We start from the raw sequence: 25,374 nt of genomic DNA, 5'->3' as shown, positions 1-25,374 counted from the left end.
TTTTTTATGAAGAAACAACATAAGATTTTTCCAAATCAACATGACTGAGATGTTCTTCATCATAGTTTCCTCTAGAATATCATTTATTACTCTCTCCTCTAGTTGTAGTTTTCCTTTATCTTTCGTGTGTAGAAGAGGAACTTTGATGAGCTGGTTGAGTTGATGAAGATTTTATATTTGTAGGATTCTTTCCTATTTGTCTAGTTTTTCTCCAATATCCTAAATTGGTACTAACTTGTGTAACTATATATCATTATGTATAATGTTTTCCTTCTCTTCCTCTTGATGTCTCCACTTCATTATCTCCGATTCATTTTGTGATTCTAGTAAAGAAATTTCCATATCTTACTAGTGATAAAAGTTGAGAAAATAACCCTTCAGGGTCAAAGCCTTTAATTGTTTCAACTTCTTTAAATTGAAGGGATTCAATGTTTCAAATATGTCAACTAAGTGTGAAGATTTCTTCACAACTTTTTCTATCTTAAATGGTAATGAAATAAAAAAAATTCCTTCTTCTTATCAAACATAATTGACTAGGAACAATATTTTTTGCATACCTCTACAACAAAAATATCTATCACATACAAATATAGGGAGTAATAGGGGACTTCCTTATACCAATAAAGTCTTATATATGTATATTTCTCTTCCTAAACATATATCCCTTTTTCTTCTAGGAAATATTGTACTTGTTGAGACAACCTCTATCTAAATTCTTTGACAAAATTATCTTGGATGAGGCAGAAGAGAAAAGATGCTTTGTGCCTCCATGAAATGGGATATTAGAATTGCATTGGTTATATATTAAGGTTCACATTACTCTTTAAAGGTAGGCCATCAAACAAATTGCAATAAACTAATGCTAGTGCCAAATAAGTTGTCATAAAGAATCTTTGAGTCTTCAAATAATAGGTCAATTGAAAGGAAATGACATTGAAAGTTACCATTATTCATTTGAAGTTAGTCCCCTTGTTGAAAGAGAAATATAGAATATATAAAATTGACCTAGGTATATGGGACATTGAATCTTGTCCTATTATGTGTGTTAACAACTAGGAAAAATATTTGTAATTCACTATTAAAACTGAGATATCAATGGAGAAAAGGTTTGTTAGCATGTGCACTATTTAGACCATAAATTATTTGAGAACATTCACATCCCCACCTTAAAAGTTGAGGAAAGAATTTTCTTCTAGCAGCTTAAGTTTGATGTTTGGGTCTAGTAAGCTCAACATTCTCTTGAAAGCCTTTGGAGTTAACAATACTAGGTTCTTTCCTTAAAGAGAATATCTAAGAGTTTTGGCCTTAGAAGTGAGTGCACCAAGAAATGTGTCCTATGAAATCGAAGAACTTAGGAACATAGCCAACATTAGCAAGACTAGTGGTCCCAATATTATTGTTGACTTGCTTTTCAGGTGTCAAATTCAACTACCACTAATACATCATCAATCAATGGAAGCTTTTATCCCATCGAGTGAGTGAATTAGCTATATTCCCAAAAATTAACTCTTTCTTTCCTTTATTCGTCATATTGCTTTATTCCTTCAAGGAACTTCGATCTATGTGAAAGGTTAGGTGTTGTATTGTGGAGCTTTTAGCTATTTAAAAGCTTAGTACATGAATAGTATTTACTAAGAGATCCCTTCATCATGTACCACCTTCTTTATGACATGCGAGAATCATGATTAGGAACTAATAATCAAGGGCACGTCCTTTACATAAATATGAAAAAATTTGATTCACATAAAGCCATATCGTGCTTTCTTTAATGAGCTTTGGATTACCCTCAAAATGAGTAAAATAGGTATTTTTGTAAAGTTCACTAAGTATGGCTTATAAGTGGATAAACCACTTTTAAGAATAAATCATATTAGTGTCAAATGTTCATATGTGCAGAGAAGCATGAGTACAGAGCGATGGTTTTGCAAAGAAAGGGGGTGGAGCATATTTTTCCAACAAATGAAAAGCATCAAGTGTAAGAGTGGTGTGGGTATAGTTATGCATGGTGGTGCGTAGCATAAAATGTATGGATTGCAAGGTTCTTTTCACGCTGAGTGGTTTTGCATAAGGTTTGAAAAATCAACCAAGTATGGAATGTTCAAAGGGAAAATAGAAGTAGGGATATTTTGGAATACTAATGAAGAATTATAATGGATCATTCCTAGTTAAGGTAACATAAGAAAATAGGTCAATAGGAGGGTCTTGTTTATTCTTTTTTGCATGCTCTATCGTCTCCACAAGAAGAATAATCTCCCCTAGATATAACACTGGGTTGTGGTGCTTCGAGAGCTTTACAATAGAGAGGAATATTAACAAACTTAGGAGTAGGGACAAACAGGGAGATATCCCTTCTACTACCTAATAAACATGAATTCGAAAAAGAGCACATAGGGAAACCACACCAAGTTAGAGTAAAATCCAATTCACGGTAAAAATAATGACCTTAGATTTTACTACAAAAAATAAGAAAGGGAAAAGGGCAATCATGCATGACAACAAGAGATGGAACCATGTCATCGTAGCTAACTCCTACAACATGTGAATCAGTGGCAAATGGAAGCCTAGGCTATGAGTTTGTGATGAGGGCATATGTTGCAGTGGAGATATAAGGGATGATACACATTATGACCAAAAATGAATCCTATTTGCATGTTATATTGCGTTCTCACTTTCCATCTTATTTATGTCATCAATAACCATGGTAGGGGATGGGGGAATGTGAACCCCAACCACTTGTTGACAAAGTTCCTTCTTAGTGTTAGATGGCTTAGTTTGCTACATCATCCCAATTATTTTTATGCTTTACTTGGCTTTCTTGAATATGACTTAGAGACAACTGAATCCTCTTGAAGATTACTTTGAGTCTATCATTTATGTGTTGCAAATTTAAATAAACATTCTTGATTATGAGCACAAAGTCTCCCACAATGATTAATCAATTGATATTTAGTTCTGTAGTTTCCTTAATGCTTTGATAAAATACCTATGCCTCTATTGGCTCAAGGAGTTAGAAGTGCATTGTCTTAGGGTACTCAAATACCACTAAGGCATATCATATTTACTATGAGGTAAGCAAGAAGTTCATTCTTTCCAAAGATGTGATTTTTCTTGAATGCATGAAGAATGAATAAATTGTTAAGTGACAACTTGATAATATAGATAAATTCACCCATTTAAAGGCATTCCATTAGTTTGATGACAAGATTCCGCATATTGAAGGGGGAATGACTATCTTTATTCAATCTATGGAATATCGTTTTGAAGCACCATCTCCCCCTCATGAAGAATTTCTTGTCACTTCATTAGAATTAGAGGCTCAATTGCAAGCAGCGATAGGGAGGATTTAAAGGTTGAACCTTAATGAGGATTCAATACCATCTCAATCAATGGAGCAAATTGGACCATCTTAGAATTCTTCAAAGTGTCTAATTAAGACATTTGAATGTGTTCATCTTAATGAAGTTGGAAATATAGGAAACAAAAGCTATAAATTAAAAGATGGAGGCGATGTAGATAATTCAAATTCAAGTTATGCAGATGATATGGATGTTTCATATCACTATGAATTGAATTTATCTACTAACTTTGAACCAACTTCCTTTGAATAAGATGCATCTCATGATGAGTGGAAAGAAGCGATATAGAATGAGTATGATGCTCTTATCAAGAATGGGACATGGAAGTTGGTGGAACCTACATTCAAAACCAAACTAATTGGCTACAACTGTGTCTACAAGAACATGTGAAAATCAGATGGCTCATTTGACATACACAAAGTGAGGCTTGTGGCAAAATTATTTCCATAGAAAGAAGGCATTGATAGTGAGAAGACCTTTTCCGCTACAACAAAAAGGGATACCATTTGTATTCTATTTTCCTTGGTAGCACAAAATGGATGGAAAGTTCATCAAATGGATGTGAATATTTCTTTCTTGAATGGAGACTTGAAATAGTATGGTTTCATGTCTTAGCCAGGAGGTATTTTTGTGAAGGCATATGAACAAAAAGCATGTAAGCTCATCAATTCCTTCTATGGCTTGAAACAAGTATCACGAGCCTGGTATGAAAAACTAACTAAACATATTCTAAAATTAGAATTGAAGCACTTTAATCTTGATGATGCAACTTTGTTTGCTAAGAAAATTGACAAATATATTTTATACCTTTTAAGTATGTAGATGATCTATTGATAATAAGAAATAATGAAAAACTATGTTGCATCCATAAAGAAACAATTGAAGAAAGGATTTGAGATGATAAATTTGCAACATCTTCACTATTACTTGGACATTGAAGGGACTCAAAACATAAATTTCATATCCATCTCCAAAAGGAAGCACATCAGAGTATCATTGAACAAGTTTGACATGGTTGTGTGTAACCCACTCTCAGATACTCCAATGCAACATAATTTGAAGCTCACATCAAAATAAGGGAATGAATTTGAGGACATAACCAAGTAGAAACAACTTGTAGGAAGTCTTATCTATATTAACACCACTAGACTAGATATTTCGTTCATTGCTGGGATTAGTTCTAGGTTCATGTAAACACCTTGTGAAGGACATTGATTTTTTGCAAAAATAAGTCTAAAATACTTGAAAGGAAATCATGCTTTGGAAACAAGTATTAGAAGGTGGAAGGTTCAACCTATTGGATATTTTGACTCAAACGTTGATGGGGATAAAGAAAATGTAGTGTCAATTTCAAGTTGTCATCTGAGTCTTGGATCAACAATTGTCACCCAGAGATCATGCAAATAGTTAGTTCCAACAAATTCCACAATATACGTGGAATATGTGGTAGCTACAAAAGGAAAAAAGGCGATTGTGTGGCTCAGGAAGATACTTGAAGATTACATGACCTTAGATTCCATGATTGAATGAAGCACATCAACACAAAGTACCATTTGATTCTATATCATGTAAAGGCTAAGACTATTCATTTGAGACATGGTTTTTCAAATGAACAAATTGTAAGCATCTTCACCAAAGCACCCAGAGGAGAAAGGTTGAAAAATTCAGAATGATGTTTAGGTTCCCAAACACCCTTTCGAATTAAGAGAAAGAATGTTAAATACCTACTCCTCAGAGATTGAAGTATATTATAAATATATAATTTGCAAATATTAATTTAGATGAAATATGAAATATCATAGGTGAATAAGAAGAGACATTCAAATCTCTTCGAAGATGAAACCAAACATCGCTTCCTTTCTTAAATATACATGGTATGTTAACAAAAATCATCCAAGCATATAGTAATTCATCCTTACCCATCACATAAATTATACTAAAAAGGAAGTCTATTGGTTTAATTCATAACAATTCCGATCACACAATGATGGAAACCTAAAAGCCATTCTTTGAATACCGGATGAAGCAAGTCAAAATATCTAAAAATGAAAATGCCTACCTGGAGTATTGAAAGAGATCAAAAGGCCAAATTTACTTAGCTTAAAATAAAAATTGAAATAAACAATTCAGATCACAATTTTTTTTTGACAAAGATGTTATCTTAAGAAAAATTATAAAAGAATAAACAATCAAATCATAAATCAAAACATCAATCATGGCCAAAAAACAAACAAAAAAAATACCTAAATTAGTAAAAATGGTTAAAGTCTTCGTGAGAAGGAAGGAATTAAATTAAAATACTCATTTCGAAGAAATATAAAGAATTATACACATACACAAAAATATTCATATTGAGGAATTATATAAAGAGATTAACATTTTTCATTTTTAATTAAAATAATGATTTGTTTTTAAAATAAACGGTTTAAATTTAACTCATTATAATTTTTTTTTAAATAAATAGTTAGAATCTAACTATCTATTCACTAAGATAAAATTAAAATAATTACACTCCTTTCCTTGAGGATGTTATTCAAGATTTTTGATATATAAAAAGATCTCCCACTTATTTCGGTGTTATCAAGTTATTAATAAATCGAGTTATATATATTGATGGTTGAATAATATATTTACTTAAATTAACAATTTATATAAACTTGCACATTAAAAAAGAATCGTCTATAGGAGGAATTGTGAGCATGATCAAAAGTGGTTGGAATCCGGATAAAAAAATTTGGTGAAAATGGATTCAGCGCAGTGTAAAACACCTAAAATTTTGAAGTTTAACAAGTATAACGTAGATTTACAAAAAACCTTGCCAAATTTCTCTAAATATAACCAGAATTTCCATAATTTTTTAGCAATTCCTCAACCTCATTAAACCATTAATAAATTAATAACACCATAAATATTTATTGACTCATAAAAACTAAGTCCACCCTGATAGAACGTGTGATTGACCTATCAGATACATAATAACTCTCCATTGCGTAAACTCTCTTTCATTTTAATGTCAGATTCGGCAAAATATAAGAAGATCTTTGTGTAAGATATGATAATTAAATAATTAAAGGTGTTTCCATTGAAGTGCATCCAACTCACGTTGAAAGAAGGAATTGAATTGCAAACCATTTAAGTAGAAATAACAGATGCGACAGCAGATGCTCACGAGAGGAGTCCCATATTCCGTGAAACTATGATCACTAAATTTTGACGGTAGCAGCACGGGAGCTCTTTGCATTGACTGCACCTGCAACAACTTGCCATCTCCGCCTCTCCTGCATCCAATGACGGCGCCCACGTGGCCCACAAATCAAAATAAAATGCTATAAATACAAAACTTCTTTCGCTCCGGTCTGCAGCCCTGTGAAATAACGACGAATTTCTACGCCTGGGGCTATTAAACTAACAGGTATTAATTTCAACGCCGTGGCCTGTAATGCTATTAAATAAAAAACTGACAAAATCACTTTAGTTTTGTTTTTTTTTTTTAATTTGTTTTTAATAGATTCAGCGTTTCGTAAAATTCATCTCTCTAAAACCTTCAAAATATATAGAATTTATAGCTGAAACTTGTCATTTTAATAAAATTTAAATAAATTTAATTAGAAAAAAAGATTACAAAATTTTTCAAATTTTTCAAAATTCATAAATAAAATTTGTGGTTTTAACAATTTTTTATCAAATTTTAAATAAATTTAATCAGAAAATATGGTAACATAATTTAGAATTTCATTTCTCATTTATTTGGTTTGCCAGATTATTTAAATTTTGATAAAAAATTATGTTATTTTCTAGATTCTGGATAAAGATTTATTTTAAAATTAAAATTAAATTTTATCTATCATACTTTCCACTATAACTTATTTTAAAAAAATAATATTATAAAAATTATAGTAATATTTTTAATATATAGATATTACATTAAAAAATAAAATAAGGTCAAATAATTTTAAAACAAGTGGTTTGGCCAATAATTTGTGTGTAATGGTGAAATTTTATAATATAATTTTTATAAATACTAAAATCTATTCCATTCCAATCAATTAAATTAAATTAATATTTAATAAAAGTTAGGCTCATATAAATTAACTATTCGATTGATTAACAATTGCTTATGTTTAATGGGTTAATGAGTTTTTACTTAATTTGTCATTCCAATCCATTAAATTAAATTAATAATTTAATGAAAGTTAGGCTCATATAAATTAACTATTCTATTGATTAACAATTGCTTATGTTTTATGTGTTAATGAGTTTTTACTTAATTTGTTCTGAGATGACTAAAAAGGAAAAATAGAAGATGGTTGGAGGGTGGCATTATTGTGTTATTTACATTTGTAGAGTTAATGCGGTGACACATTTATTATAGATTCTTAGTTTTGTACATCTTGTTAGAGAAGATGGTTGGATGGTAGCATTATTGCATTATCTACATTCGTAGAGTTAACGCGGTGAGCCTATCTATTATATAGATTCTCCTTATTGTACATCTTGTTAGATACCACATAGATTGCTCATTATTTCATCAATGTATGTCAAGGTTTCGCTTGTCATACTCATGCTGACAAAATCTTGACGTACGGTTGGTAGAACCATGAGATCCGACTAGTGGAACCTGACAACTCACATTTAAGGCGGGTTTGTACAATGGATAGGCATTGCCTTTTTTTCAATGGAAGAGTTTATCCATTACACAGACTCCCCTTACCGTATCTGTTATCAGATACCACATAGATTGCTCATGGTTTCGTCAGTCGTACGTCAAGGTTTTGCTAACTATACTCATGTTGATAGAATCTTGATGTATGACTAGCAAAATTGTGAGGTACAATTGGCAGAACCTGAAAACTCGCATTTAAGGCGAGTCTGTATAAATGGATAGGTGTTGTCTTTTTTATGGAAGAGCCTATCCATTATACAAGCTCCCCCAATCGTACCTGTTGTCAAATACCACATAGATTGTTCATGGTTCTGTTAGTTGTATGTCAAGGTTCCACCAATCATACTCATGTTGAAGAAAGCTTGATATACGATTGGCGGAATTGCAAGGTGTGACTAGTGGAACTTGACAATTCGCATTTAAGGCGAGTATGTATGATGGATAGGTGTTGCCTTTTTTTTTATGGAAGAACTTATCCATTATACAGACTCCCCCTACCATACTTGTTGTCAGATACCACATAGATTGCTCACGGTTCTGCCAGTCGTACTCATGCTCATGAAACCTTGACATATGGTTGGCGAAATCATGAGGTACAACTAGTAGAACCTGATAGCTTGCATTTAAGGCAAGTATCTAAATTGGATATGCGTTGCCTTTTTTTTATGGAAGAGCCTATCCATTATATAGACTACCCCTACCATACCTGTTGTTAAATATCACATAGATTACTCACGGTTCCGCCAACCATATGTCAAGTTTATGCTAGTAGTACTCATGTTAACGGAACCTTGATGTACGACTGGAAAAACTGTGAGGTATGACTAGTGGAACCTAATAGCTCGCATTTAAGGTGACCCTTTATAATGGATAGGCATTGCCTTTTTTTTATGGAAGAGTATATCCATTATACAAACTGCCCGTAACATCCCTGTTATCAGAGACCACATAGATTGCTCACAGTTTCGCTAGCTGTATGTCAAGGTTCTGCCAATCATACTCATGTTAAAGGACCCTTGACGTACAACTAGCGAAACCATGAGATACGACTGGTGAAACTTGGCAACTCACATTTAAGAAGAGTCTATATAATGGACATGTGCTTTTTTTATTGTTCGTGTCATCTTGCGGTGGCTCAAGGTACATACAGTGCCTTGGGTGCTTGTAGAATTAATTTACATTCTGCAACCATTGCAATCTGAAGGGTAGCGTGCATTAATGAATTGGTTGATATTAGTGTTCAATGATGCTATTCATTGTGTGACAAAATATTAATGAATGTTATTTTGGTAGTTTTTCTTTTTAACGCAGACATGATTAAAGACTGTAATTTAAATTTTCCAAGTTATTGTGTGTTGGTGTATTGTTCTATTTATGCTTTGGAGGGTTTTTGGCAATATTTTCTAGTCAAATTTATGGAATTTGGATAGCAATTGGTTGGAATTTCAAGGTTGATGTGCAAAATCTATAAAATCTAAGTGTCCCATGGAATTTTCAAGGTGTTGAATCTATTAAAAAAAAATCATCAAATTTTATTTGATTTTTTTTAACAAAAGAGTTAGAGATTTTATATTAACAAAACTCGAATAAGGTCCAATATTTTTACATAGCTTTCTGTTACAAATTTTCTACAATTCATGAAAAATTTCAAAATTCGATAGATTCTTAAGTTAGTGTTCCAAATTAGCCTAAAAACGTTGACACTATAAACTTACAAAATTGTTTCAAAATATAGTTATATAATTTTTATTTAAAATTTAACTAAAAAAATATTATAATAATATTAATTTGAAAATTTAAATTTATAAAACATTTATTTTTCTAAATTTTAAATTTATTTATGTATTTATATCAAGAAACTAAAAATAGCAATCACATTAAAAAATATAGTATCAAATTATGACCCAGGAAAAAAACCGCCGAAAAATACGTAACAACTAATATTCACGGTTAAATCATGAACTTTCCCACAACCAATGTCTATGTGTTTGATTCTTTCTTGAGTGAATGGCAAAGCCCCTTAGGGAATGAGCCCCTAACGCAAGGATTCTCCACTATAATTAAGGCTGGTATTACACATATAAAAATTCTGTCAAATAATAATGATATTTTTTTCCATGGAAAAATCGTAACTTTATTCATATTGAGCAAAATTACATATTGTAGATGTTGAAACAGCATATGCTTTATCAAAACTTGTCCTGATGCAACAAGATCTAAAATAACTTACTGTCTATCTATGCTTTCCTACCTTTCTTTTTTTCCACTTTCCGCCAACCTTCATTGTTGGGCGTGACTATTACAATAGACATTTGTGCTTCATTTGTGATAGCAGGAATTTCTTTTTCAGAATCTGAGCTTTCTGTAGAGTGTGCTCGCTTGCTGCCTCCAATTTCTTGTCCTAGGATGAGTTTCTCACTTTGTTGTTGTGGATTGGTTGGCACTATTACAGACCCAATCTATTTTTCATCATTCTGTGGGCTGTGTAGGATGCTTTTTTCGCTGTGTTCTGGATTATTTCCTGGATATTCTGCTTCTTGGAATATGTTGGTATTTTTTGTGTTTTTTTCCTCTTCTATGTCATCTGTCCATGTGGCTGAAAACTGCCATCCTTTCGGCTTTGGTGGCTGTCTTATTTTCTTGTCTTTTTTGTTTTATGGGCCCACACTTTGTAGATGACCAGTTTGACGACATATGCAACATCTGAAGGCAGTGTTTTCATAATCAAGTGGCTGAGCCCATTGCTTTTCGTTATGGAGTAAGAGGATGTGGTCTGGTAATCCCTAGCTAAGATCAACCTCCACACAGATCCTGGCAAATGTATAGATTTCCTTGGAGAGGCGCTCACTATCTACTTTTAAGAATTTCCCCAATGCGTTGCCAATGCCTGCTAATACTTTTATGTGCCAAAAGTGCAAGGCTAGGTTGTATAACTTTACCCACACGGGAATTTTGGAAACCACCATGGTGTTGGGTCAAATTCCGAGAACCAAGATGTCATAAATAGTCTAGCATTACCCCAGAACCATGGTCCCTCGTTCAGTGCATATTCCTTGTCATTTACTGTGTTGAATTTGACAATAAAAAACCCTTTTGAACAGAGGTGGATATCGTAGTTTTCTGTCCATATGGAGTAAATCCATTAACGAAGGGATTCCGGCTTGGGGCAAAACCCATTAAACCTACATATCATTGCTTTAGATAAATAATCATCATGTATTTCATTTACCTCAGGTACAACAATTGTTATTGCAGGGTTCTGTGCTGTCTGCTCGATGATGTAGGCTCCAGGGATTGTAGCTTGCTGTTCTGTTTGTGCTTGAGATTCCTTCTTCCCTTTCACTGCATCTTTGAAGGAAACAGGTCCTTTTGAGCTCGTGCCTGGAAATCCTCCGCGGAGTCTTGTGCTGAGGTAGATGGTTGAGTCATTGCCTATGCCATATTTTTTTAGTTTGTGCTCCTCCTGCAGTACTTTTCCTGTGTAGATCAGGAGTTGTTTGCACGATGGGATGCCTATCCTTTCTTGTATCCTCTGTTTGAGTGTTTTTATCTCCTCCCAGCTCCCTATCCTGATGCATATTGTGTTCCCTTCCATGGATCTGATAAAGAGGGTATTTTGTTTATCCTCTAGCTCTTCAAGAGCAGATGCTTTGAGATCTATCGTGACAGGTGCGAGTCCCCTAATCAGATCTACAATCGAGGGCTGTGATCTAATGCAGGAGGGAGCCTTTATGTGTGTATGCCTCCAGATCTGAGCTTGGTGTGGGCTGTTCTATTTGTTTAGCGCCAAATCTATTAGATTAGTGGTAGATCTGAGATTAATACACCCTCCCGTGGTGAGGGAAATCGATCCAGGTCCATGCATGGCAGAAAATCCTCGTTGAGAGGGGTGAAAACATTTCGGTTCCCATGCGCTTTCAGGGATCACCAGATCTAGGGCATGGTATCGGTTCCCCCATAAATTGATCTGCTCCGGTGCCCTGGAGTTGTGCACAGACAGGGCTCTGCCCTTATGGGCTACATCAATCTGCTCTATGACAAGAGCGATCAGGTTGTGTGCATCGCCCACCCCAGGTGCAGGCGTAACCTCTAGCGGTGGCGGGGTAGTATGAGACCAGAACCAGGAGGGTGGGAGGACTGAGTCTTCTTCGGATCTAATGGCGAAACAGGCTGCAGAGTCTGTGGCGGGTAGGGTGCTAGTTCCAGCCTTGCAAACATTGAATCCTTGTGACCATGGGCCTAGACAGATGTAGAACAACTATTTGCACAAGCCCTCACCCTGTTGGGTTATGTTATATTCTTTTCATGACTAGCCCATGTAGTTAACCAGGGGGTTAGAGGGGAGACAGAGCCCCCCTTCGTTGCGCCGACTATGTAGCGGGGGGGGGTCACAGGGGGTTTGAGGTGTACCCATAACCCCACTTTATGGGGTCCGGGGCAGCGCCTTAGAAAATTTTGGTTTTGAACCCTATGTTAGGTTGGGCGGACCCACCTATGGTTTTGTGCATGATTTTCGCACATGTTTTTTAGACGCGATGGTTTTTCGGTCCATGGTATTGGACGCGATGGTTTTCGGTCCATGGTATTGGATGCTTCAGCATGTATAAATATGTATTATAACATTGAAAGGAACATAATGAAAAATCAAGCTGGTAGTCCCGGTTTTGGGATCCAGGGGAAATCTCTGTGTATATGTGTTTTATGTGTTATGCTCTTGCATTGTTTATTTTCTGTGTTTTAGAATTCATATGCAGGTAATTTCTGTATGGGGTTAAAACCTACATTTGGTATCGGAGCAGTTTTGTCTTCACGGGGACGCCTTTGTTGCTGAGGGGTTTCGCTCGAGCCTATGGTAGACACTATTCAGTGGGAGATCCGCGAGATCGATTCTAGTGATGAAAGAAGATGGCGAGCAGTGGAAAGATAGAGATCGAGAAATTTAATGGTTAGAGTTTTTAGTTGTGGAAACTCAAGATGGAGGATCTGTTAGTGGATAAAGATTAGTGGATCGCGGTAGATCCGGATACTAAACCAATGGGAGTGTCCGATGAAGAATAGAAGAAGTTGGATTGGAAGACAAAGAGCACAATAAGATTGTGTGTCTCAGATTCAGTATTGCTGAATGTATCAGGGGAAGCTACGACGAAGGCTTTGTGGGACAAGTTAGGGAATTTGAACCAATCTAAGTCTCTGGTGAATAAACTGTTCCTGCGGAAAAGGATGTATAACCTGAGGATGAAAGATGGAGACTCGGTGACAGAGCATCTGAACGCATTTAATACTATGGTAAGTCAGTTAGCATCTGTTGATATTAAAATTTCAAATGAAGATAAGTGCATCAGTTTGTTGTGTTCTCTACCAGATTCGTGGGATAGTCTGGTTATTGCATAGGTAGCAATGCAACTGCCTTGTAGTTTGATGAAATAGTCTCATCCTTGCTGACAGAGAAGATGAGGCAGAAAAATATGGAGAGCCAAAATGGTGATGCCTTGTTTGTAGGAGGACATTCCCAGAACATAAACAAAAATAAGTCATCGAGTGGGAGATCTAAATCTAGAGGGAGATCTAAATCTCCAGGAAAACCTGTAAAGGTGGTGTGCTGGAAATGCGGAAAGGAAGGGCACTACAAAAGGGACTGTAAATGTAAAGCTCTTGATAAAGGAAAGGGATCTGATGATTCTCCTTCTGCAGAGGCGAAAACCACCTCAGACGAAGGTGGGGATGTGTACTTGGCTTCTTCAAGTACACATGTAGATCATGAGGCATGGTTGATTGACTCAGGTGCATCCTTTCACTTCACTCCCCATAGAGAGTCGTTCTGCGAGTATGAGAAATACGATGGTAGTGATGTCTTCTTAGGGGATGATAGGAAGGCTAGAATCATTGGTCGCAGAAAAGTAAAGTTGAAGTCGCACAGTGGAAGGGTTAGAACACTTCCGGGTGTTCTGCATATTCCTGCATTGGCTAGAAATTTGATTTCTGTAAGCAAGCTGGATGATGCAGGTGTAAAAACAGTGTTCGAGAAGGATACCTGCAAAATGGTTCGGGGAGCACTGGTATTGATGCAGGGAGTTCGAATTGGAACTCTGTACAAGCTGCAAGGTAGCACTGTTATTGATGGGTGCAACAGTTCTGTGGTTCCTGAAAGTGGAGCAGAAAATCTAGTGGTCTCTGGAGAGAAGACCATGTTGTGACATCAAAGGCTTGGACATATTGGAGAGAAGGGCCTTCGAATACTTCATGGTAAAGGTATGGTAGAAGGTATGAGTAATAGCTCTCTGGATTTTGATTTCTGTGAAAATTGTGTATATAGGAAGCAGAATCGGGTAAGTTTCCCCTCTGGTAGTAAGAGGGCGAAACAGATATTACAACTTGTGCACAGTGATGTGTTTGGACCTATGAAGGTTCCATCACTGGGTAAGTCTGTGTACTATGTATCATTTATAGATGACTTCTCAAGGAATACATGGATATATTTCCTTAAGAAGAAATCTGAATCCTTTGACAGGTTTCAAGAATTTAAGGCTCTTGTGGAAAATCAGACAGAGAAGAAGATAAAGGTGCCGAGGACAAATAATGGTGGAGAGTTTTGCAGCAATGAATTTGAAGAATTCTGTAAGAAGTGTGGTATAGCACGACAGAAGACTACTCCATATACACCTCAGCAAAATGGAGTTTCAGAAAGAATGAATAAGACGTTGATGGAAAGGGCAAGAAGCATGCTCAGTGGTGCCGTGTTAGGACAGGAATTCTGCGTAGAGGCGGTGGATACTGCATGTTACCTGGTCAATAGTTCACCTTCATCAGCATTGGAGGATAAGACTCCACAAGAGGTATGGACTGGTAAGAAACCCTCTCTTTCACATCTGAGGGTATTTGGATGTGATGCATATGTACATGTTCCAAAGGAGAAATGAACCAAGTTGGATAGTAAATATGAAAAGTGCATATTTATTGGGTATAAGGATGGTTTAAAGGGTTATAAGCTTTGGAACCCAATCACACGGAAGATTGTGTACAGCCGAGATGTGGTGTTCAGAGAGGTAAAAGATGTTATTAAACATGAAGTCCAACCAAAGGAACTGGAGAAGATAGAGTTTGAGCTTAAGGAGTAAGAATGAGACTCTACAACAGAGAAGGAATCAGAAGATGAAGAGCCACAAACTCCGGTTGTGAGAAGATCAGTTCGAGAAAGAAGGCAGCCAGAAAGGTATAGTCCATCTCCTTTTTGTTCAAATTTTGTTTTATCTATTACTGACGATGATCCCAGAACTGTGAAGGAAGCAGTAGATTCAGAGGATGGAAAACTCTGGAAAGAGGCCATGGTTGATGAAATGGAATCTTTGCACAAAAATGAGGCTTGGGATTTGGTGGAGTTACTGGCTGGAAGGAAACCCATTGGCAGCAAATAGGTGTTCAAGAAGAAGACAAATGCAGAAGGAAAGGTGGAGAAATACAAAGCTCGGTTGGTAGCAAAAGGTTATTCTTAGGTGTCGGGAATTGATTTTGTTGATATTTTTTCCCCTGTTGCCAAGGTAACTTCTATTAGATTACTTTTATATGTTGTTGTTTCTTTTGATTTTGAGGTAGAACAGATGGATGCGAAGACAAAATTTCTTCACGGGGATCTAGAAGAGGAAATATACATGAAGCAACCTGAAGGCTTTGCAGTGAAGGGTAAGAAAGAACTGGTATGCAAGTTAAAGAAGTCTTTGTATGGGTTAAAACAGTCACCAAGGATGTGGTATTAGAAATTTGATACATTTATACAGGGACGTGGCTTCACCAGAAGCAAAGCAGATCACTGTGTATTTTAAATTAATTGGTGATCGTGTTATTTATCTGGTCTTGTATGTGGATGATATGTTGCTGGTTGGAAATGACAAAGAAATTATCCAGGATTTGAAGACCCAATTGTCCTCCAAATTCGACATGAAAGATCTTGGTGCTGTAAACTATATTTTGGGCATGGAAATTAAAAGAGATCGGGCAAAGAGGAAGCTCTGGTTAAACCAAAGGAAGTATGTCGAGACAATATTGTAGAGTTTTAATATGCAAGATAGTAAACCAGTGAAGGTTCCTATTCCTGTAGGTGTGAGGTTATCTATTGAACAGTGTCCCAAGACAGAAGAAGAGGATGAGGACATGTCCCATGTTCCATATGCAAGTGCAGTCAGTAGCCTGATGTATGCAATGGTCTGTACTAGACCAGACATTGCACATGCAGTGGGAGTATTGAGCAGGTTTATGTCAAAACCAGGGAAGGAGCACTGGACAGCAGTGAAGCGGGTTTTCAGGTATTTGCGTGGTACTAGTGATTACGGTTTGTGCTACCAAGGAAGATTAGGATTAGACAAAATGTTGGATATTCGTGGCTTTGTTGATGCAGACTGGGCTGGAGATATGGATCAGAGTAGATCTACAAGTGGGTATGTGTTTAACCTATTTGGAGGTGAAGTCAGTTGGATGAGTAAGAAACAATATGTAGTGGCACTATCAACTATAGAGGGAGAATACATGGCAACCACTCATGCAAGAAAGGAAGCCGTTTGGTTGTAGAGATTGTGTTCAAGTATGGGGTTAGTACAAGGAGCTATAAGGATAGATTATGACAGCCAAAGTGCAATTTTCTTGGCAAAGAACCCCGCATATCATTCAAAGACAAAGCACATTGATGTTTAGTATCACTTTGTGAGGGATATTATAGAAGACAAAAAGGTGTTGTTGGTAAAGGTGGACACTTTGAAGAATACTGCAGATGCATTGAAAAAATCTGTGAGCTCTGAGAAGTTCTCTTGGTGTAGAGAGACAATGAGCGTTTCAGGGCTGGAAAAATGATTAAGCTCTCTTCTAGCCCCCCGTGGAAAGAAAACAACAAGTGGAGGAATGTTGGATTGTGTTATATTCTTTCCATGACTAGCCCATGTAGTTAACCGGCGGGTTAGAGGGGGGGCGGAGCCTCCCTTCGTTGCGCCGATTGTGTGGTGGGGGGGTCACAGGGGGTTTGAGGTGTACCCGTAACCCCACTTTATGGGGTCCGGGGTAGCGCCCTAGAAAATTTTGGTTTTGGACCCTATGTTAGGTTGGGTGGACCCACCCATGGTTTTGTGCATGATTTTCGCACATGTTTTTTAGACGCGATGGTTTTTCGGTCCATGGTATTGGACACGATGGTTTTCGGTCCATGGTATTGGACGCGATGGTTTTTGGTCCATGGTATTGGATGCTTCGGCGTGTATAAATATGTATTATAACATTGAAAGGAACATAATGAAAAATCAAGTTGGTAGTCCCGGTTTTGGGATCCAGGGGAAATCTCTGTGTATATGTGTTTTATGTGTTATGCTCTCGCATTATTTATTTTCTGTGTTTTCGAATTTGTATGCTGGTAATTTCTGTACGGGGTTAAAACCTACACGCCTTTCCCTTTGTGTACGCTCCATTCCTACTACCCACTCGGCCTATGCTCGTCAGATCTCTCGGGTTGCCCTTCTTGCAAACTAGATCCACTTTTTCCCCTTCATTCTTCTCTTTTTCACCGCTTAGGTAGCGAGAGTCCCGTCGTGCAAAACCTTCCTTCCCGTTTGCGCTAACCTGGTTCAGCTTTGTGGCCAGGGCTGGAAGCTTATGGATCCGATCGATTTCGAATGCGGATGAGTCGGCTTCAGGAGTAGTGGCCATTTTTTATCGCACAAGACAGTCGCAGAGCCAAAGTAGATCTATGTTCACACAACCCCATAATAATGATATTACTTTGATAAAAGTCATAAAAAGTTTTGTTAGGAATATCCTTCTAATTATGGTTGGATTATACTTGGTTGAAGTTCACTCTACTTGAAAGGATAGATATAAAATCTATAAATCTAAACTAAAAGTTATAATAAAATAATATATATAAGCAGCGTAAAATTATATTTTCATCATACTTAATATAACATATTGATGGAACAAATAAAATATATTTTAAAATAAATTTAATCATACTTATTTATGTAAGTGATTTTTAACATTAGTTTGATAATATTTATTGATGATGATGATTAAGTGAGATTTCATAATCAAAATCTAAAATTAATAATTAATAAAATATAAATAATTTAATTTTGAATATTAATTTATTATTTATTATATTTAAAATTGTAAAAAAAATTAAGAGTGGTAGGAGGGGGAGATGTGTTCTACGGTAATGAAGTTAAAGCTATAGAATATTTATGGAGCTTATAATGCATGGCAAATCACCAAGCTTAAGCTTATGCAATCTATTAGGGGATTTAGTTAGCTAAAGAAACAAAAGTAACCTCTTCCCCTAGGGACAAAACATTAGAAAGTTTTATGGAAAGAATTAGGGAAACAACGTGGTTCTCTTCAATAGCATATTTTTCGTGTTCTCTGTCATCTTAATAAATATGTGGCTGACTTATGTGCTAATGAATGGTGTAAACTAAGATTGGGAAGTTTAAAAATCAATGGCCAAATCATGTCTTCTACTATTCTGTAGATCTAAATGGATTGGCATTACATAGTTATGAAAGACTTCATTATCAATGAGCTATAGTATGAAATATAAATATTGTTTTTTGATGGGTGAGTTTTGTAAGGTATATACTTAAAAAACCTAGGTTTTTGTTGAAGAAATAACTATGTACTACTTGATGTATTTGTTGCAATTTCAGCACATACATGAATATAAATACAAAATTCTCATTCTGGTTTTTAAAAAATAAAAATTATAAAAATAAATTAATTTTAATTTTAAGAATTTATTATTTATTATATTTAAATCATGAAAGAATTTTAAAACAATGATGATGTTAGTGTTTGTAGCTCAGACAAGTATTTCCATGAGGGTGTCTACTTATGGAAATCATCATTAACAGTATGTTGTGCTTTTTCATATGATTTTTAGCCATTGGCGAGGATTTCAACGTTATTTCAACGAGGAGAAGGAAAATAGTACAGCAAGGATAGATAGTGAGCTAGCAACAAGGAAAAGAGCAACCATACATCCCAACAAAGCAAGTCGTACCACTATTTGTACATATTTCATACAACTATATGGATTTGATAGTAGGATGCCTTGATTTCCATGCAAACTATAATTTTCAGGTTTGTTGTCTGTTTGATTAATTCGTAAAGCCATTTTTCCTTGTAAGGGATCTCTTGTAAGTTATGAAAATAATTTTGAATGGTGAACTAATGGGCATAAATATTTGTGCATTGTGTGTGGTTTCTTTTCTCATTTTTCATTACATGCAAAAGTTAATATTATCAACAAGTAACTAAATATGATATTTTTGTTAGATAGTTGGTTTTAGGACACTTCAACAAGCTTGAAAGATAAATCTCAAGACAACCATGTGAGTAAAAAATGTGAAAGTTGAGGATTAACTTGATGGGGTTTTGAATTTCTTGCCATGGAAGGCAAGAATCTCAATGATCTTGAAGGAGAAAAGCTTGTGGGAACTTGTGTCTAACCCTCCTCTAGCCCTAATGTAGGCCTCAAGGAGCACACAAACACCAATAGTAGTATACCTTGTAATGTAGGAAACATGGGATAAGAAGGACATAAAGGCACAGAGGGTGATGCTTGAAGCTATTAAGGATCATCTAATTCCATGTGTTATAGAAAATATTAGATCTAAGGAGATGGTTGGTGCCTTAGTATCACTTTTTCAAAGTGATAACAAGAGTCAGAAAAATGATTCTCAAAACTAAGCTCAAAGTGTGCAGAATGAATCCCACTGACAATATAACCAACTACATCATGAGGATCACATAGATTTGTAACCAGCTTGTAACTACTAGAGAAGTTGTATTGGATGCAAAGCTAGTGAATGTTGCTTTGAATGGGTTCACCAAGGCTTGGGAACCATTCATCATGGGAATTTATGCTCAATAACATCTTCCAAATCAGGAGATACTTTGGGATGAGTGCATTCAAGACGAGGCTCGTAAAGAGTCCATGATAAGTGAGCAGGGAGGAGGAGTAGCAGATGAAAATTTGGCCCTAGTCGGAAATACAAAGACCAAAGGGAAATTTTCCATCAAGAAGGGTGATATTTAGGGAAAGGGACAATAGTCCGGGTAGAAGAGAGATATGAGTAATATCACATGCTATATCTTCCATAAAATGACCACTTTCCTTCTTAGTGCCCATAGAGGAAGAAGGGCAAGGGAATCCATAGATAATACGTACACAATTGAGCAAGCTTGCTTCCAAGTTCAAAAGTGAATTTTCACTTGTGTCTTGCCTTTCTACCAACACCATTTCTGGAAGCACCTAATACTTGGACAATGGTGTCTCCTACCACATGATAGAGGCTGGAGAGCAATTTAGTATTTTTGAAGAGGATGACTTGGGGATCCATATTGAGCTTGGTGATGATGCCAAGTATTCAGTGAAGGGATAAGGGATAATTCAGTTCCAGCTTGAGTTTCGAGGTTCCTTTGATATGTAGAAGGTACTTTCTGTACCCAGCATAAAGAAGAATATTTTGTCCATATTAGTCATGGAGAAAAAATTTTGCGAGGTTAACTTATAGAGGGGGTAAGTGTTCATCTGCCAAGAGGGAGCAAGTCCAAAGAATACAGTGAGGATTGGAGTCCGGGAGGGGAAACTGTATAGATTTCGGGGGCAGCCTGATTAGGCACTAGTGCACATTGGTGAGAGCATGTATAATATTTGGCACAAGAGGATGGGGCATCACCATCATAGAGCTCTAACATTACTAAGACGAATGGTCACTAGACTTATAGACTTTAGTTTGGACTAGCAGGGGGTGTGCAAAGGGTGTGCACTTGGAAAGAATGTCAAGGCATATTTCCCTCACAGCGACAATCGATCCAAAGGAATTTTGGATTTGATCCATTCTGATTTCACAGGGCCTATGTCAGTATCTTCAATAAAAGAACACATCTTACAATGTGACCTTCATTAATGGCTTCTTAAGGAAGACTTGGATGTATGTAATGAATACCAAGGGTGAGGTCTTCAGTCATTTCATAACTTTCAAATTCAAGTGCAGAACATGACAAGAAGGAATATCAAGGTGTTGAGGATAGAAAATGGGGGTAAATACACCTTTGATCAGTTCACATATTTCTGCAAGGAGGCACGATTTAGGAGGGAGAATATAGTGGCCCACAACCCATAGTAGGATGGGGTTGCATATAGGAAGAATTGGTTTATCATCATTGTGGTGAAGGCCAAGAGTAGAGTCTTACAGTAATAAAGATAAGAAACCTTTAGTGCAAGAGGAGAACTGAGATCCTTCGACATCAATGAAGAGGCCTAGGTGGGAAGAATAAATCTTACAACATCACTAGACTTACAAACTTTAGTTTGGACTAGCAGGGGGTGTGTAAAGGGTATGCACTTGGAAAGAAGGTCAAGGCATATTTCCCTCACAGTGATAATCGATCCAAAGGAATTTTGGATTTGATCCATTCTGATTTTGCAGGGCCTATGTCAGTGTCTTCAATAAAAGAACGCATCTTATAATGTGACTTTCATTAATGACTTCTCAAGGAAGACTTGGATCTATTTAATGAATACCAAGGGTGAGGTCTTCAGCCATTTCATAGCTTTCAAATTCAAGTGCAGAACATGGCAGGAAGGAATATCTAGGTGTTGACGATATAAAATGGGGGTAAATACACCTTTGATGAGTTCACATATTTCTGCAAGGAGACATGGTTTAAGAGGGAGAGGACAGTGGCCCACAACCCATAGTAGGATGGGGTTGCATATAAGAAGAATTGGTTTATCATCATTGTGGTGAATGCCAAGAGTAGAGACTTCCAGTAATAAAGATAAGCAACCTTCAGTGCAAGAGGAGAACTCAGATCCTTCGACATCAATGAAGAGGCCTAGATGGGAAGAACAAATCTTACGAGATGCTCAGGATCATGTTAACCCTTACAGGAAAACTTTCAGGGAGTGAAAAGCTCCATGGAACTTTTTTATGTATATGGATTTGATAACTAACATCATAGTCTCAGAGCCTTCCAGCTTTGAGGAAGAAGCTAGCCAATAGGTGTGGAGAGATGCCACGGTGGAGGAGCAAAACTCCATAATGAAGAATGATGTTTAGGAGATTGTGCTAAGACCAAAGGTGAAGTCAGTTGTGACTTCTAAGTGGCTTAACAAAATAAATCATGAAATAGATGGTAGTGTGGAGAAATACAAGGCCAGATTTGTGGCTCACAAACTCTCTCCGAAAGAGGGAGTAGATTACATGAGGATTTTGATCATGTAGTGAGATACTCCTTTATTCGAGAAATTATTTTAATAGATTCAGATATTGGATGGAGCATCCATCAGATGTTATGAGCCCCATTATTGTAACAAGATTTTTGCAACTTCTGAGGCTATCAACTTAAATTATTAGCCTGGGGTCCGTACAAACTTAAGAGGTGTCAACACTATATGTGCAGCGTGCAATGTGTCCTTCTTTCCTTGATCTAATGCAATGAAGTGAATATCATGAAATCAAACACTAGCCTAACTACAAAATGTAAAAGTTGCATTGAAAAGGAAACCTAGCCTATGGAATGGAAATAATAGTGCTCGAAATAGAAACCCTAGCTTAAGAATAAAGAAAGTAAACTAATCTAACATGCATGAAGGAAAGAGAATATGATGAATCATTGCATCATAGAGAGGTTATATCCATTGACATAGTTCATTAGATACTTCATATGGCAATCAAGGAAATCATTATTGTGGTATCCAATTCATAAATCTGTCCATTAACCCAAATTGTTGAGATGTGTTGCAAGGTTAAAAAAGGAAAATCCTAAGTAGCCTTTGATCTTCCCAAATCATAGATATAGAGCATATGGGTCATTATTCAATCCTAAGGGACAAAAAACAAACTTTTGGTGCAGATCAGGTCAAGTTTACATGTGCTACAAGACTGCTACAGGAGGCCCTGTTTTGCTACAGGAGTGAGATAACTTGTTGAATTTACAAGTATATTTAATGTAAATTATATGGGATTTTTTATTTATTTATTAAGCAGGATGTCCTAGGACTTTTTTCTAAGTGGAATCACTCCAAAATACCCCAGTTAGCACATGCTAAAAAGTAGCAAACAATTACTACTCTAAAAATCGGAAATTCAAGAACTAGTGAGCTAGTTAACCTACCAAATTCTTAACCTAATCAAGTGAAAATTCTATGGGGTGACTTTTGCTATTAAATTTAATATTTTTATGACCCAATATAAGTGGAATCAACTCAAATGAATCTCATTAATACGTTCTAAAAAATAGCAGAAAATTACTACTATTTTGCTACAAGGGACTTCCATAAATTCTAGATTTGTGAACTAGTAAACCAATCCAAGTATATCAATGATGAATATGAATTTTCAAAGATTTTCTAAGGATTCTTCATGCTTGTGACTCTATAAATAACATGCAAAACAACTCACTTCAATCATTTAACCAATATGACCTACAACAAAAGAAACATGAATAGTAAATGTAGAAATAAGAGATGCAAGTAAAAAAAACATTCAAAGTAAATAAAGAAATTATACAAGAGGATTCTAAGGATCCTGGGATGGCAAAGACCAAGGAAACTCAGAGTAATATGAGGGAAACCAAGCTTTAGAACCTAAAAATGGTACCAAACTTCCTTATTTGAATCAATCCAAGTACATCACTGCAAGAAATGAAAGTGGAGCTACTAAATAACAAGTTTTCTCCACAAGAAAACTAAGAAATACATGCCTTTAGAGGAAAATTCGATTTTTTACTTATACAAAGTGATGAGGAAGCATTTTCCTTGAAATGAGGAAAATTTCCCCTCCAAAATCCCTCAAATAATGGATCTAGTTCCCAACACTAGGAATTTGCATTAAATGATAGGGAATACATTCATAAATTTTCTCAATCAATGGAGATCCAAAAAATGTTCAATAATTGCATCATATCATGTTCATTTATTATCCAATCCTGGTCCACCCTGTAGCAAGGATCAAGTCCCTATATTATTTCACCTTCCAAATCTTCATAATCTTCCCAATATTCTCACAATATTCTACAAAAATAAATAATATTAGGCACAAATATGCAATTATCTCTAAAGCTTCCTAATGAACATATTAAAGCTAAAAATATGTCATCTAATGCAAAAAGAGAGGTTTAATGTGTTGAAGGATGGCCAGATGGGCCTTAATTTGTGTCTAATTTGGAGGCACGTCAAGATGGATGTGAAGACCGCCTTCCTCGATTGAGCAAGAAGTATACATCAAGCAACCATATAGGTTTGAGGTCTATGACAGAGAGACACATGTATTCAAGCTTACTTAAGCCTTGTATGGACTCGAACAAGCACCTAGGTCCTAGTATACTAGGATCAACAACTATCTGTAGTGCACAGGCTTCACCAAGTGTGAGTAAAGTCCAACCTACTCTTGTTGGTTGTATCTGAGCGCCTCATTTTGGTTTTATAGGTGGATGATCTCATTCTAGAAAGTGTACAAAGACTAATTGTAGGTTGCAAGTTAGATCTAGTGTCAGAATTTGAGATGAAGGATATCAAGCCAATGCATTACCTTTTAGGACTTGAGGTGTTTGGAAACAACTGAGTGAGATATTTCTCGGACATGGGAAGTAAAATATAGGTATTTTTAAGAGATTAAAGATGAAGGATAGGAGACCAACAACCACTTCGATGGTAACCAACCTGAAGAAAATTGTTTCTTCAATTTTAGAATTGGAAGACTCCAGAAAATACATGCAATTGTTGTATTTAGTCAACACTTGACCACACATTATCTTTGTTGTTAACACCCTAAGCTAGTTCATGGTGGAACCAAGGGAGGTTCACTAGGTTGCAGCAAAGCACGTGCTCAAAAATTTGCATGCATAGTAGGAAATGGGTTGTAATACCTTGGTGGAAATGGTGTGAGGTTGCATGTGTACTAAGATTTTGACTGGGTAGGAAGTGATATAGATTGGAATAACACCTCTTGGTGCTACTTCAATTTGGGGTCAATAGTCATTTCCTGTTTCAATAGGAAGCAGACCTCAGTAGCACTAAGTTTAATTGAGGTAGAGTACATGGTGGCATATATAGCTAGTTGTGAAGCCATTTGGCTTTGAAAACTACTAACATGGTTGTTTGGTTAGAAGCATGAGCCAACAATGATCCACTATGATAAACATAGTTGTATCAAATTCTTGGAGAATCCAGAGTTTCATGACTAGTCAAAGTACATTGAGATCAAATAACAATTCATCAGAGACATGGTGTTGAGGGGAGAAATCAAGATCCAATATAATTCTGTAGAGGATAAATTGGCAACCATTTTCACCAAGCCCTTGGTGAAGGTCAAGTTCGTT

Source organism: Pinus tabuliformis, chromosome 5_1, assembly GCF_031772625.1.
Source record: "Pinus tabuliformis cultivar Carrire ecotype Pingquan chromosome 5_1, CPIR1, whole genome shotgun sequence".
Taxonomy (NCBI): domain Eukaryota; kingdom Viridiplantae; phylum Streptophyta; class Pinopsida; order Pinales; family Pinaceae; genus Pinus; species Pinus tabuliformis.
The sequence above is the reverse complement of the archived record's forward strand: the minus strand, read 5'-3'. Positions refer to the sequence as shown.